At 42.2% G+C, this 16,482-nt stretch overlaps 2 long non-coding RNA genes across 2 annotated transcripts; one reads left to right on the top strand and one right to left on the bottom strand.

Annotated features, from left to right (window-relative positions):
• The first annotated feature begins 2,318 nt into the window (after positions 1-2,318).
• Positions 2,319-13,816, top strand: LOC134285033 (uncharacterized). Its single transcript, XR_009996095.1, has 2 exons — positions 2,319-2,918; positions 9,620-13,816. It is a non-coding gene; the product is annotated as an uncharacterized LOC134285033 (long non-coding RNA).
• On the bottom strand, positions 13,580-14,576 carry LOC134285032 (uncharacterized). The gene is made up of 2 exons (XR_009996094.1): positions 14,262-14,576; positions 13,580-14,168 (listed from the first exon to the last, which is right to left on the bottom strand). It is a non-coding gene; the product is annotated as an uncharacterized LOC134285032 (long non-coding RNA).
• Positions 14,577-16,482: the final 1,906 nt, after the last annotated feature.

Here is a 16,482-nt window from a genome sequence, read left to right as displayed (position 1 = left end):
TATTTTTAATTGTGTGGATATAATTGTCATTGAAACCTGTTTAGCTTTTATGAGGTAACTCATGAGGCTTATGTACCCTGTCAATCACATTTATATTTGGTCAAACATAACAGATATAATTTCTCTGCTATAGTAAAAAATTATATGGGACCACATATACTTTTTAAGTTTGGCGAGTCAGTTTCCAACCGCCATCAAGACGGCCAAGATGGGCGTCATCATTAGACTTCCGAACGAAAATCTTTGTCTTTTCATCGATTCAGCTGTGGAATTGTAAAGGTAAGCTTGCGTCCTCGCTTGCATATTAATGAAAAATATATTGTTTTACTGCGGTTTATTTTAGGGTCGTTCAAAATTGACCGAAAGCTTCCGCGCCACAAAGCCACCGAAGCAACAACAGAAGTTTTCACCTGCACCCTCCAGCGAAATCCTATGGATTTGGTCAGCGCAATGGGCTCCGGTGGCCGGGAAACGACTGGCAGGATCCGACTTTGGACACTCATCCACAGGAAGCTGATGCCCCTATCCAAGAAGCTAAAGAAAATTACACTGTCCGGTCCGCAAGAATGATAAAGTGCGAGTCGTAAGGTGCACCGTAAGAAGCTATCCAGCGCGAGAAGATGAACGGAACGAACAGGTCGGTGGGGACCCGCCCAAGTGCTGGATCGTGACGCTGAAATGGATGGAAAAGGAGCTCAAGTGGATCGTGGACCGACGTGCTGGCGTGCGCCGCTGCTTCCGCCATGGAAACAAGCTCTCGTAAACTCCCGGACTAATAATTTCGGCTGGCCTCCGCCGAAGAGTTGATTACAAATAGAGAAATGTGCGTATTTCGAGAAATAAATTGGAAATTAAATATGACAATTTTATGAACAAAACAATCAAAAGCCAATTTTTATAAAATGAAATATAATTTTTATTAAGAATCGTTACATGATTTTTATGAGAAATTATAATATAGAAGTCATAAGCCTCACACATAAATTTTATTGATCAGGGTAAATAAATTTTATAAGATTTCAAACATAAATTTTATAGCTGCTGATGATTATAAAAAGTATGTTTGGCTCCTTTATGTTTTATAAGTGAATTCAAATTGCAAAAAATTATGTAGTTTGAAACATAAAAAGTATACGGAAAATCGCCTCAGTGTAGTACAATACTCCGATATATTACACGGCAGATAGTTGCCTGAATCTCGGGTCTGAGACAAAATTGCCATTTTGGTTCGCTGCTTCCAATTTTTTCTTTGTTTTGAATGTTGTCATCAACCATCAGCCGATCTTCATTGATTCACGAATACAGATGCGTACAACTGTTTGTTATATTGTTCAACATCAGTGGCATATAGTGAAAAGCTTGCATGTAGGTGTGTTGCACAGAATATTCACAAACAGTTTGACATAAGGTGAATTATTAATGGCACCATTAATTGCGAGTTTCCATCTTTGTATCATTAAACAATATCTGCGCAGTATGATATGATGTCACCACTTGGTATATATTGCATAGACCGTGGTATATAGTTGAATTCGCTGAATTTCATATTCTTCGACATAAAAGCAACTTTTTGTTATACATTAACAGCAATAGATATAAGAGATTTACTGTTTGGAGATTAAGTCAAACTGTAAATCTCTATGCGGGGCTATATTACATCGCAACCTAGCGATTTATGACCATAAAGTGCAATCATACTTGCATATTGCCAGTTTAATTTGAAGAAGAAAGAATCGATAAAACTCGCTCATGTTACTTTCGCCCTTATGTAAACTTATTTGAACACCTCGGCGTTCACCGGAGATTTTTTATTAAATAAATATTCCACCTCGACTAGCACATCACTTTCGGCGACCTCCACGCATAATACTGCTGGAATCACCCAACTCGCGAGGCATGTAATGATGCAATCCTGGATCCGGTACTTGATAGTTCCGCCCAATAAGCCAAATTTGAGTAAATCGATTAAACTCACACTAGGTAAATTGCCTTTACCTCCAGCAAAAAAATATACTTAAGAGTAGGTAAATAGGGTCCTAAAATGAAAAATATTTCCCCGGTTTTGCTGCATAACACGAAAGAGCATGCTTTTCTGATCTCAATGGTAATTTTTCCGAACTTAAACAATAACAGAATAGTTAATAAACTTGAAAATAAAATAATGATGAGCAGGTCTTGTTTGACATTCGAGGTCAACCTTGACGTAACGAAAGTGAAACGGCGGGTTGCAAAAGACACCACATTGGCTCACTTTTGACAATAAATGTTCCTGTTTGACATACACGGTAAACAAAATTTACCCAAAATTTAGTGCTAAACCAGGGGGTGCGACACTGTAATCTTTTTCGAATCTCTTAAAAAGATTCGAAATGATTCAAAAAGATTCAAGAAAGATTCGGCGTGATTAAAGAAAAACGATGCCTGACAGTTTTATAAAAATGATTTAGATATTTTAGTTCAGTGCGAGTTCAGTGTTTGTTTTGAACTGCGGAGAGTGCAAAGAAAAAAATGAAAAAAAAACATGTTTTCCTGCAATCTAATAAAATAAAGGTAATTACTATTAATTTATCATTTTGTATTACAATTAATTACTTTACAAACTATTACAGATGCATCAAAATTCACCAGGCAGTGGTGGCAAGTGCGTGGATTAACGGAGCCAGCTTTTCAGAAGAGATGTATTTCGGCGGCTACTGACTCAACGGAATCGAATGGAGTAATGCACCGAACCCCTGATCAGCCTGATCACGAACGGGAGGCGCCTACTGGGATGTCGGACGAACGCCAGGTGAATAATATTACGTGAAAAGAACAGAAGCAGCGACTCCGTGGACAAGAGCACTCAGAGTCCAGGGTGACCGGACACGAGAGACCCGGAACTAGATCCAGCAGAGAAGGATAGCCCACAAAGTTTCAGAGTAAGTAGCTCCATTTTTCGACGGCTTTTAAAGTACTACTCATAACACTGGGCCGGGCCAGGCTGTTCGTCGGTCATCGGTTTTTGCGCCTTTTCAATCCCAATGGACTTTTTTCCGTAGTTTTTGTAACGTACTTCGACGTACTTATTCAGTATCTTATAGTATTTTAAACTCCGAAGTTGTATACATGGTTCCGCACTTATACTCAAGCTTATACTAACTGTGAAAAGGGTTCAGTGTGGTGGGAAATTCATATATACTTTATAATCATGGGGTACAGCCAAGGATGTTTTCGATCTCCTGGCAATCGTTTGACTCATTTGCACATAACTCAGTTCAGAAGTCTGATATTAAAATGTAATGTTTGGCAAACTTGTAGATTAGTATTTTTCCTACAATTATCACCAAGGACGCTATATTCTAACTACAATGTTTACGGCGTGAAAATGTTAGTACCTCTGACTGTTACTAAACGATCGCATTTTTCGATCGTTTAGTATGAGTAGGTGATACTAGCGTGCTCACGTCGTATATATGAGAGTTAGTGTATGGCGTCCTAGGTGATAATTGTAGGAAAAACAATAATCTATAAGTTTTCCGAACATCACTTTTTAATATTATGCTTCTGAACTGAGTTATAGACAAATGAGTCAAATGAATACCAGGTGATCAAAAACATTCTTGGTACCGCTTCGGGTACTGCCAGGGTTCAGTAGATCTGAGCATTTTCCTCTGCTTCCCGTGTTGAACGATTGATTTTTGACAAACCTTAGTTGTTTATATTTATTTTAACTACCTACATCCGTTCGCCAATAATATTTCACCCAATTAACCCGGGAGCGGTCGCATCATGTACTGAGTACACGCACCATGAAAAATGTACGCTAGTGGTACACAGCATTAGCGTGGTGTCGCTGATGGTGGCCGAAGACGCGACTGCTCGAGGGTTAACTAATATGTACAATTTAAAAAATGTTCTATTGTAAAACTTTTACTAAGTCTCTCGGTTTGCGCAGAAAAGTTGATCGATTGGTTACCCGTTGGTGGTGACCAATCGATTAACTTTTCAGCGCTAACTAACATTAAATGTAAAATTTTGGTTCTTTATACTTATGCTCTTGAAAGTTTGAGGTTTGGCTTCGTCATATGTTCACTCTAAACGGGAAGCATGTTTGATTCCGACTAACACATTATCAGTTAAAGACGCATGGTAAGTATCGTGACCGGATGAGGTTTTCCATCCAGAGACAGCACGGGGGGACAGATTCCAAATCCCAAAGCAAGGAAAGCCTGATTGGTGACTTATTTAGATTTTTTTTTAAATATTTCGACTTTTCACCCGTCCATCCTAAATTCTGTCACAAAACTGAACTTTTTTTTATCTTTTTAAAAAACAAGACCTACTGACTATCCATCACCGAAGATCACGAGCATTTCAAACCCTACACCTATTTTAATTTGTACCTGTCTCATTCAGTAAGGTAAAATTTAATCTACCACTATCACCATAACTGACAATTATGGCTAAGAATCTAACAGGCTGAAACATTAGGTATTAAAAAAAAAAACAACTGCAAAAACATGCATCATACTCAGAATTACGCAACGATACATTTGATCTGTTGTGTATGAAGCTCAAGTAGTAGGGCAAGACAATTCAGGGAGCTTCCACAAATGATGTAGATTTTTTTACGTCATTTAGAGATGCTCCCTTAGTTTTAAGGAAAAGTTTATAAAACGTAAGAATTTCTCAATGTGTTTGGCAAGCATCATATAAGCTTTAACCAAACACAGAATATTGTTTACGATCTTTTCTTGTTCTGCCCTAATTTTATCCTCTGTTAAAGACTGTGTAGTGTCTTTTTTATGTATGCGGCACTTGTTTCACTGGTTTTGCTAGTAACTATATGCTTTTCGCTGTAAAACATGTTGACGGGCTTGGTGGGTCCTAGCTGTCGGTACAGGGAATGACCAGAGCAGAGATTCCGACCGCAGGGAACTTTCGAACGCGTAGGAAATACGGAAATCGGTTTACTCTTAACGAAACGTGTTTTATTCTCGGCGTATACAAAAGGGTTATGACAAATCGAAAAACAATGCAAAGTATTACAAAGGTAGGTATGACATTTTACTCTCTACACTTGTGTTCAGTGTGCTAGCGCCTGTGACGTAACACCAACACTCCTCCTCGCTTAACGCTGAACAGAGCGTATCCTTATTCCGTTGCGAGTCCGAGGCTCACCGCGAACTGGTAGATCTTAGTAGGCCCCAGAGGTTTTGTGAAAATGTCGGCAACCATCCTTTCAGTAGGGCAGTACCGCAGTTGAATATCTCCTCTCGCACACAGATCCTTAGCGTGATGCAGTTTTGTATCTATGTGCTTGCTCCGCTTGTTCTGCCGCTCCAACGAAACAAAATCTATGCAGCTGCGGTTGTCTTCCTGTATCGTCGTGGGCTCCTGCTGCTTCTCGCCGAGCTCGTTCAACAGCCTGCGCAACCAAACAGCTTCCGACGCCGCTTCGGAGAGCGCTATATATTCTGCCTCCATCGTCGATGTTGCCACGCAATTCTGTTTTCGGCTCGCCCAACTTACCGTTGCTCGCCCGACTTGGAACAGAAATCCGCTGGTTGACTTCCTGTCCCGCGAATCGCCCGCCCAGTCTGCGTCGCAGAAACCGTTGAGCGTCAATCCGTCTTCCTGTCCGCCATCCAGTCGTAGTTCGTAATCTTCAGTTCCAATCAGATAACGCACAATCCGCTTAAGTTCAACCCAGTCGTGTTGTGTTGGACATGTACTCTTCCGGCTTAGTATGGAAACTGCCGCCGAAATATCCGGTCTGGTATTGGTTGATACATAGAGGAGCGCGCCTACCAGACTGTGGTATTCCTCATTGTCGGGTAGTGCCTCACTGTCCTGCTTCCAGTAGCCGATGTCCAAAGGGTACTTTGAAGGCTTCGCTCGATCAAGTCCAAAACGGCAAGCAATCTCCCGAATGAACGCTCGCTGACTGAGGCAGAATACGCCGCGGTCATCCTTCCTGACCTTGATGCCTAGGAAATGACTTACCTCGCCAAGGGACGTGATTTCAATCTTCTTCCGCAAAGCTGTTTCCAGCCGTGTTATTTCCCAATCGTCCTTGGTGGCCACGATCATGTCATCCACGTGCATGAGCACGTAAATCCAGTCACCGCTCTTCAGTTGCTTTGCGTAGAGGCAAACGTCCGATTCCGACTGCCGGAAGCCGAGCTCCAGCATGATCTCCTTCACGGTGCTGTTCCAAACCCGGGCTGCCTGTTTAAGCCCGTAGAGGCTCCGCTTCAGTCTGCAAACAAGCTTCTCCTTGCCCGGCACCGAGAATCCAGGTGGCTGCCGCATGAATATTTCCTCCTGGAGGACCCCGTTCAGGTAGGCGTTCTTAACATCAATGTGCCGCACATGGTACTTCCGGTGGCCCGCCACCGTTAGAAGCACTCTCAGGGTTGACTGCATAGCGACTGGCGCAAATACTTCCCCATAATCTACGCCAAAACGTTGTCCGAATCCTTGGGCAACCAACCTTGCTTTGAACCGCACGGTCTGCCCAAGTGAGTTCTTTTTCTCCTTGAATACCCACCTTGACCCGATGACTTGTCGTCCGGCAGGCAACGGTATCAGGGACCAGGTACCTCTGGACAGAAGAGACTGGTATTCTTCGTCCATGGCTTTGATCCACTCCGACTTTCGTGCACTATTGACCGCTTCCTTGTAGTTCTTGGGTTCACTCTCAGTCAATCGTGCCACGCCAACAACGTAATCCTCCATACGCTTCGGTAGCGCACCAGCATTCGACCGTCGAGACCTTCGTGGCTGTTCTACATTTGTTGCTTCATCCGGATCGAAAAACTCCTCATCGGTTGTGTCCGCGTCATCGAAACCACGAAACGATGGTTCATCCCGCAAACTTGCATCATCGCCGCTTCCGGTTCCGGGTGGTTCCGGCTCGTCGTCCACCTGTTGCTGCAGAGCGTCCAGCTCCACCTCCGGTGGCAATGCCTCCACCTCCGATCTTGATTCCACAACCTGTTCCGGAAGTCGCTCCTCCTGAAGCTGCGAACCCAACTCCAGAAACTTTGCGTCCCTGCTTACGGTAATCTGGTTCGTCTGCTTGTTCAGAAACCGATATGCTTTTGATCCGCAATCATAGCCAACGAAAATGAGCTTCTTGGCCTTGCTGTCCATTTTACCTCGCTTCGCGTCCGGAACATGGACGAAAGCTTCGCATCCGAAAACCTTCAGGTGCCCGATGTCCGGTTTCTGGCCACTCCAGAGCTCGAATGGAGTTTTATGTACTGTGCGGCTCGGCAATCGATTCTGGATGTATGCAGCTGCTGCCACAGCTTCTCCCCAATACTGTTTCTCTAGACCAGCATCGAGAAGCATGCACATCGCCATCTCCTGCAAATAACGGTTCCGCCGTTCGGCGACACCATTCTGTTCCGGCGAGTATCCCGCTGTCAGCTGCATTTCGATCCCCTCGTCCGAGTAGAACTGCTTCAACTCCTTATTAACGAATTCGCCGCCCCGGTCGGAACGAATAATCCGTGGTTTCCGACCGAACTTGTTTTCCACCATCCTAACGTAGCTCTTGATGCAATCCTTCGCCTGAGACTTGTCTTTCAGTAGGTACAGGACAAGGTACCTGGAGTAATCGTCGATAAGCGTCAAAAAATACTTCCGCCCTCCGGCCGACGCGTTGCTCATTGGACCACACAAATCCGTGTGTATCAGGTCCAACGGCTGTGTGCTCTTCCGCACCGACTGCTGCGGGAACGGCAAACGCGCCATTTTCCCTTCCAGGCAGGACTCGCACTGGATTCGTGCACCGCAATCGACCAGCTTCATGCCCAGCACTAGTTCCTCCTTCCTGATCCTGTCGAACACCGAGTGATGCCGATGCCCGAACCGGCGATGCCACGTATGCTGGCAATTGGTGGAATGGTTCCTGGATTTTGCCACCGCCACGCACTCCGATTGCTTCAATTCGTACAAGTCTCCACTTCGTCCCCCCAGGGCAATAACTTTGCTCGCCTGGTCAATCACCTCGACGCTGTCTCGCTTGAACAGAACACTGTAGCCGTTGTCCGTTATTTTGCTGACAGACAGCAAACCACTGTCCAAATCAGGCACGTAGAGGACCTTTCCGAGCTCTATCTTGATCGGTTTCCCGGCTCCGGTGACACCTCTGACACTTCCGCTGCCGAGACCCCCAGACGGCGCACTTTTCCCGTTGGCCATTGACACCTGAACGTTGGACGACTTCACCAACTCATCGAAAAACTTTTCGTCGCCGGTCATGTGGCACGACGCGCCACTGTCCACCGTCCAAACACTTTTTCTTTTTGCCAAACTAGTGGATTCACTTTTTTCTTCTACCAAAAACACCGCCGCAGATTCATCCTTGTCCGTCGCCTGTTTTGCCTTCGCCTTCGCCGGGTATTTCTTACCAGCCGGTTTGCTCCCAGATGGTTCGCAATCGTCAGCATTCACCTGAGCCTGCCACTTCCTGCAGTCACGTTTGAAGTGGCCAGGTTTCTTACAGAAAAAGCAGACTTTTTCGGTGCTCGCTTTCTGTGTCTTCAGCACCTGTTCCTTCGACGACGACTTACCGCACCGCTCCAGCCTCTTGTGATACTCATCCATCAGCTTCGATCGAACCAACTCCATGGTGATATCATCGTCCGGCCGAGCCTCCAAAGCCGATGCCAGAAAATGGTACGACTCTGGCATGCTGCGCAGTACCATGGCGATTTTCAGCTTTTCCTCCAAATCCAGGCCAGCATTTTCGAGCTTGTCGAACAGAGTGTCCATCTCCAGTAGATGCCGCTCCACATCACCGGATTCGCCGAGCTTTGAGTCGCAAAGTCGGATCAACAATGACAGCTGGGATGTTATTGTTGATTTTTCGTGATACGCTTTAAGCGCATCCCATACCGCTCTCGCCGTCGTGCAGTCTTTGATGAGAGGATACTGACTCTGCTCGATACATAGCCCGATAGTAGCTCTGGCCTTTTTGTCCGCCTTCCGCCAAGCATCCGTCTCCGGTTCCGGCTTTACTTCGTCCACCGTGTGCCAAAGTTCCTCCCTGGTGAGGAACATTTCCATTTGGAACTTCCATGTTCCGTAGTTGCTGTTCCCGAGCTTGACTATGGAAAACTTTCCAAGATCCGCCATCCCGCTCACATCCAGCAACTTTCCGGGGGTGACAAGTCCACACCTCACCGCCTTTGCACCAGCCAGCGACGACACACAACAACCGCACGAAATCCGCGATTTTCACCGCCGAACCGAAACGATTCCGCAATTCCCGAAACTGGGCCAATAACCTGTCGGTACAGGGAATGACCAGAGCAGAGATTCCGACCGCAGGGAACTTTCGAACGCGTAGGAAATACGGAAATCGGTTTACTCTTAACGAAACGTGTTTTATTCTCGGCGTATACAAAAGGGTTATGACAAATCGAAAAACAATGCAAAGTATTACAAAGGTAGGTATGACATTTTACTCTCTACACTTGTGTTCAGTGTGCTAGCGCCTGTGACGTAACACCAACACTAGCTTGTGGACAAAAATGAGATGAAAGTGGTTGAACTAATGCCTACAACTGTAGGTACACAGTATAATAATAGGACTTCTCTCTTTTTATTACAAAATATTATCCAGGTTATATCATCACTTCGACCATAGCACGAGATTTGAGAGCACTCACACAGGATTAAACGGCACAGGATCAATGCTTTCGCTGCATCGTATTCGGCTATGCACATGAAGAGAAATGTGCTTATTATTAAATTTTATTAAATGTATTGTTTCTATTGCTGATTAATAATAAATAATACGGGGGTGGGTTGTTTTGCTGGGTTGGGAGGCTGGCACTGTCAAATTATCCGAAAATAGACCATTTGGGGCATGGACAGGGTGTTCTGTTTTGGGCACTTTCCGTTATAACTGCTGATTGCTGCTTGTAACTGTCAAAGGTAAGTAGATCCATCATGCAAATCCTAAGTCAATTTTTCTTTAAATGATTTTAAGAGAGTCTTTAACCCTTTTCCACGACTTTGAACGACTAGCGTTTCCGAAAAGAATGCTTGACCAAAAATTATTGTAAATTAGCTAAATTTCTCGCACATTACGTTCAATTGTCTGAGATATTCTTCAAAGTCGAAATGTGTCTGAGAAGGTTCACCAAGTCCTCTTGAATTGCTAGGTGACGATCATTACGCTCGAGATGTCCTTCAAGATCAGAATGTGTCCTTGAGAAGGTTCACCAAGTCCTCTAAAATTGCAAGGTGACGTACATTACGTTCGAGATATCATTTGAAGTCGGAATGTGTCTTTGAGAAGGTTCACCAAGTCCTCTTGAATTGCTAGGTGACGCACATTACGTTCAGTAGTCTGAGATATTCTTCAAGATCAGAATGTGTCCTTGAGAAGGTTCACCAAGTCCTCTTAAATTGCTGGGTGACGCAATAACCATTTTCTTCCTTGCTTAGAATAATTAGGTAGTCCATGAGATATTCTCTTAAGTACTTTAAATTTGTCTAAGAAGATTTACCAAGCCCCTTGAATTGCCAGGTGACGTAATAATCGTTTTCTTCCTTGCATAGAATGATAAAGGAGTCCTTAATATATTTTTGAAATACTTTAAACTTGTCTATGAAGGTTCACTAAGTCCTCTTATATCGCTAGGAGACGCACAACACGTCTACTTTGAAAAAGCTTCCTTTTTCCTTTGCATCAAGTACTCAAAATTCGTCTAAGAAGGTTCACCAAGTCTCCTTGAATCGCCAGGTGACGCAATAACCGTTTTCCTCCTTGTTTAGAATGATAAAGGAGCCCTAAATATATTTTTGAAATACTTTAAACTTGTCTATGAAGGTCCACCAAGTCCTCTTATATCGCTAGGTGACGCAATAACCATTTTCTTCCTTGCTTAGAATAATTAAGTAGTCCATGAGATATTCTCTAAAGTACTTAAAATTTGTCTAAGAAGGTTTACCAAGTCCTCTCAAATCGCTAGGTGACGCACAACACGTCTACTTTGAAAAAGCTTTATTTTTCCTTTGCATCAAGTACTCAAAATTCGTCTAAGAAGGTTCACCACGTCCCCTTGAATCGCCAGGTGACGCAATAACCGTTTTCTTCCTTGATTAGAATGATAAAGGAGTCCTTAAGATATTTTTTATTTTACCCAAAATTTGTCTATGAAGGTCCACCAAGTCTCCTTGAATCGCCAGGTGACGCAATAACCGTTTTCCTCCTTGTTTAGAATGATGAAGGAGTCCTAAATATATTTTTGAAATACTTTAAACTTGTCTATGAAGGTCCACCAAGTCTCCTTGAATCGCCAGGTGACGCAATAACCGTTTTCCTCCTTGTTTAGAATGATAAAGGAGTCCTAAATATATTTTTGAAATACTTTAAACTTGTCTATGAAGGTCCACCAAGTCTCCTTGAATTGCCAGGTGACGCAATAACAATTTTCTTCCTTGATTAGGATAATAAAGGAGTCCTTAAAATATTTTTGAAATACTTTAAACTTGTCTATGAAGGTCCACCAAGTCCTCTTATATCGCTAGGTGACGTAATAACCATTTTCTTCTTTGCTTAGAATAATTAAGTAGTCCATGAGATATTCTCTAAAGTACTTAAAATTTGTCTAAGAAGGTTTATCAAGTTCTCTCAAATCGCTAGGTGACGCACAACACGTCTACTTTGAGAAAGCTTCCTTTTTCCTTTGCATCAAGTACTCAAAATTCGTCTAAGAAGGTTCACCAAGTCCCCTTGAATCGCCAGGTGACGCAATAACCGTTTTCTTCCTTGATTAGAATGATAAAGGAGTCCTTAAGATATTTTTTATTTTACCCAAAATTTGTCTATGAAGGTCCACCAAGTCTCCTTGAATCGCCAGGTGACGCAATAACCGTTTTCCTCCTTGTTTAGAATGATGAAGGAGTCCTAAATATATTTTTGAAATACTTTAAACTTGTCTATGAAGGTCCACCAAGTCTCCTTGAATCGCCAGGTGACGCAATAACCGTTTTCCTCCTTGTTTAGAATGATAAAGGAGTCCTAAATATATTTTTGAAATACTTTAAACTTGTCTATGAAGGTCCACCAAGTCTCCTTGAATTGCCAGGTGACGCAATAACAATTTTCTTCCTTGATTAGGATAATAAAGGAGTCCTTAAAGTATTTTTGAAATACTTTAAACTTGTCTATGAAGGTCCACCAAGTCCTCTTATATCGCTAGGTGACGTAATAACCATTTTCTTCTTTGCTTAGAATAATTAAGTAGTCCATGAGATATTCTCTAAAGTACTTAAAATTTGTCTAAGAAGGTTTATCAAGTTCTCTCAAATCGCTAGGTGACGCACAACACGTCTACTTTGAGAAAGCTTCCTTTTTCCTTTGCATCAAGTACTCAAAATTCGTCTAAGAAGGTTCACCAAGTCCCCTTGAATCGCCAGGTGACGCAATAACCGTTTTCTTCCTTGATTAGAATGATAAAGGAGTCCTTAAGATATTTTTTATTTTACCCAAAATTTGTCTATGAAGGTCCACCAAGTCTCCTTGAATCGCCAGGTGACGCAATAACCGTTTTCCTCCTTGTTTAGAATTATAAAGGAGTCCTAAATATATTTTTGAAATACTTTTAACTTGTCTATGAAGGACCACCAAGTCTCCTTGAATTGCCAGGTGACGCAATAACCATTTTCTTCCTTGATTAGGATAATAAAGGAGTCTTTAAAATATTTTTGAAATACTTTAAACTTGTCTATGAAGGTCCACCAAGTCCTCTTATATCGCTAGGTGACGTAATAACCATTTTCTTCCTTGCTTAGAATAATTAAGTAGTCCATGAGATATTATCTAAAGTACTTAAAATTTGTCTAAGAAGGTTTACCAAGTTCTCTCAAATCGCTAGGTGACGCACAACACGTCTAATTTGAAAAAGCTTCCTTTTTCCTTTGCATCAAGTACTCAAAATTCGTCTAAGAAGGTTCACCAAGTCCCCTTGAATCGCCAGGTGACGCAATAACCGTTTTCTTCCTTGATTAAAATGATAAAGGAGTCCTTAAGATTTTTTTTTACCCAAAATTTGTCTATGACGGTCCACTAAGTCTCCTTGAATCGCCAGGTGACGCAATAACCGTAAGTACTTAAAATTTGTCTAAGAAGGTTTACCAAGTCCTCTTAAATAGCAAGGTGACACAAAATACTTCTACTTTAAAACAGCTTTCTTTTTACTTTGAATCATGTATTAACTCAAATTTTGTCTGAAAGACGGTTCACCAAGTCCTATAGGAGACGCACGACACGTCCACTTTGTAACAGCTTTCTTCTGCTTTGAATATATTTAGTGGTATGTTTTATTCGAAGGTTTTTGCTGAATAATTTTTCCCTTCCATTGTACAAATTTACTGTTCAACCATAATTTCTCCATAGGGACTTACCTACTATTCATTCGCAGTGAAAGTGTTACAAATCTCTACCAAGCCTAACAAAATTGTAAAAGCCATGATTTCTGATAAATAAAAAAAATAAATATTTAGTGGTATGTTCTCAGTCTTCAAGTCATTCGGGTTCCGTTTGCTTCAAATAGTTGTAAACAGGTATTCACAAATTGTTGAATAGTTTACGTTTATTGATAAAACATTTCAGGATCTTCATCCTCGCCTCTTTCTCCTCATCATCGCAAAAACTACATAATTGCAATTCACGTTCACGTAATATTACAATTGCAATTCACGTTCATGATCACCTCTTCTCTCGGAATTCTGCGTACGATATCTATCAGATCTGGATACTCCGGTTCACCACCGACGTCAACTGATCGTCCTCGGTTTCTACCTGTTACAGTGGAGTCAAAAGGGTACAGCCTCTCCGTGCACTCACGAAGCTTCCATAGCTCCAGATATGTCGTCATGGAAATGTTGAGGATGACTCCGTCCATGAACTCTCCGGCTTGACATTGGTCACTACTGTTCGTGGTATCTCAACCAGGGTCGGAAGGAACATTAGTTGTTCCGTTCATCCAGATCCATGTTGATATCACATTCCGTCACTACCGTCCGATGAAACCATTTCGCATCAGGAATTCGCTTTCCGCTTCCATTCGTTCGGAAAAGTAAACGTAATCCGGTGCCAGGGTAGTGCTTCCAGCTGAGGCTTCCTGAGATTTTTTCCGGTTTAGGCTGTATTCCAAGTCCTGCAAAAGCAACAGTAAAATCATCGATGTTAGATTATTTAACAGTAATAATTATTGAATAATTGATTTATTCATGGATTCTTCGATACTTACAGCAAGGAACAGAACCTTCTTGTTCGCACATAAAAGAATGAGGGTGATTTTCCAGAAAGATTCGGCACCGAGGCCGTTTGTGCAATTTCCGCGGTTGGAAGAAAATTTCTTTAATTTAATTTTCTTTGGTTCCTGTTTCAGGCGCCAGCAGCGAATTTTTATTTTTGTTTTATCGCGATTTGACAGGAGTTGCCGATACACTGAAGCGAAAGCTCCTTCACTTTTTATGTGCATGATTTGGCGAGATTCAGAAGATTCCGAATGATTCGAAAAGATCCAGAAAAAGATTAATACTCAAAAGATCAGAGTGTCACCCTCTCGTGCTAAACAAGGAGTGTTGCAAAAATTATTAAAATTCTTGAAAATATATTTTATGGGCTTTACCTAATAGGAATACTTAAAAAATGAGTAAACATGTCGTTTCAATCAATGCCTGATCGAATTATGCAGAAATTGAGATAGGCCTTTAGGAGCCTATTCAACCCAAGACCCCCCCTCATTCAACCCAAATCTGAGCAGTGTTGCATTTGAACGCGATCAATTTGCGTTCATGTTCAAATTCGGCACGCTGCGATCAAAACGATTTGAACATTGTTCAGTTCAAAATTTGGAACGCGAGCGAGCCCGAAATTGAACGCACCTTGAACAATGAGCAAGAACTGCACTAGTACCTATAATGCCAACATGCTAACATGATACCCTGGTACCCGCTAAACTGAAATGGTCATATTTCTGCCATTTTTTCGCCAGTTCTAGCAATCTTGGGCTCATTGGATTCAGAATCTGACCTTCTATTGTGAGGAGGAACCGGTCCGGTCACCGTGGATTGCAGATAATCCGTATTTCGGTGCAGAATCTTAATGTCCGATGCCACAATGTCCTAGGTCGTATGGCGCATTTTTCCGTGCAACAACGAGTGTATACAAATGCGTCACAAAGTCCTAGGAAAGAAGGTATATAGGATATGATGACGCATCCAAGCTTTTGGACGTTATTTCGCATAAAAACGCGTCATAAGGACCGAGGCGTTGTCACCCCGGACGATTCGATCCGCTCCCTTCCCAACCCCACAATGCAATGTATGTACGTATTACTAATATGGTATTATGTGGTACAGTAAAGGGCCATGTTCCATAAAGTCTTACTTCTACGGAACTCTGGACGACTGGACCGATTCATTAGTTTTACATATTGATAGAATAGTGCATTAGAACATTGAGCCGAATGGGGATCTGAACGGGCGTTCTTGAGCAGTGAAAAGCTCTGACACGCAAGTTCAATGTTTACTGCGTTCATGTTCAAAAAATTGAACGCGTTCAGTTCATTTTTGGCTCGCGTTCAGTTCAAATGCAACACTGAATCTGAGTATACCTACATTTACTCAAAATTGGCTTATTGGGCTCAAGGACCCCCATTGGGTAGATGCATCTCTGGGAAAACAACCTAATTTTGGGTAACTAGTTTATTAGATATACTCAGCTTTGAGTAAAATCGACCCAAAAGTTAGGTAGCTTGATTTCTCCGCGGAGAAATTTCACGCGTGAAAATTTTGACAGTGAAGCGGTTTTCTCACACGCTCGTTGAAAACTACTCTAAAGTGAGTCGTTTTCGACTCACTTCAATACTTTTGCGAAAACTGTCAAAAGTGAGTAACATTTTTTTACTGAACTGAGTAGCTTTCTACTCTCCCAGAAGAAAATTTGAGTTTACTCACTTTTGAGTAATGGCTGTACAATCCTACTCTCCCGTAACGGCCAAAAACTTGTAAAAATTTCAAGTCCGCTCATGCAAATGAGCAAAGTTGAATTTTTCGCCAAATAGTTTATTTTATACATCAGTTTAAGTAATTATTTATAGTGAAAACTATTGGCGATTAAAAGTTGAGGTTATGTCGTGAAAATTTGGAAGTTTGAAAGGGAAATACCAGTTCCCCATCAGTTTAAACATTATTTTTTTGGTAAATCTATCGATAAAACGATTTTTTCTACCCCGATCCCACATTAAATTTTATCTGAAACGACTCAATCACTAAAATACGAAACGGGATTTCACAAAACTTAACCTCACTTTAGGAGGCCAATTAGAACAGCAAGGTAAAGTGCCCCACACAATGCATACGTTTGCGTGTGCGTGACAGTAGTTTGACACATTTCCCATGGGAAAACTGTCAAAAAAACGCAAACCTCGACGGAACGGACGCTATGTGTTCCAGGCTTAAGTC

This window comes from Aedes albopictus, chromosome 1, assembly GCF_035046485.1.
Source record: "Aedes albopictus strain Foshan chromosome 1, AalbF5, whole genome shotgun sequence".
In the NCBI taxonomy this organism is placed as follows: domain Eukaryota; kingdom Metazoa; phylum Arthropoda; class Insecta; order Diptera; family Culicidae; genus Aedes; species Aedes albopictus.
This window is presented reverse-complemented; position numbering and strand designations above follow the sequence as displayed.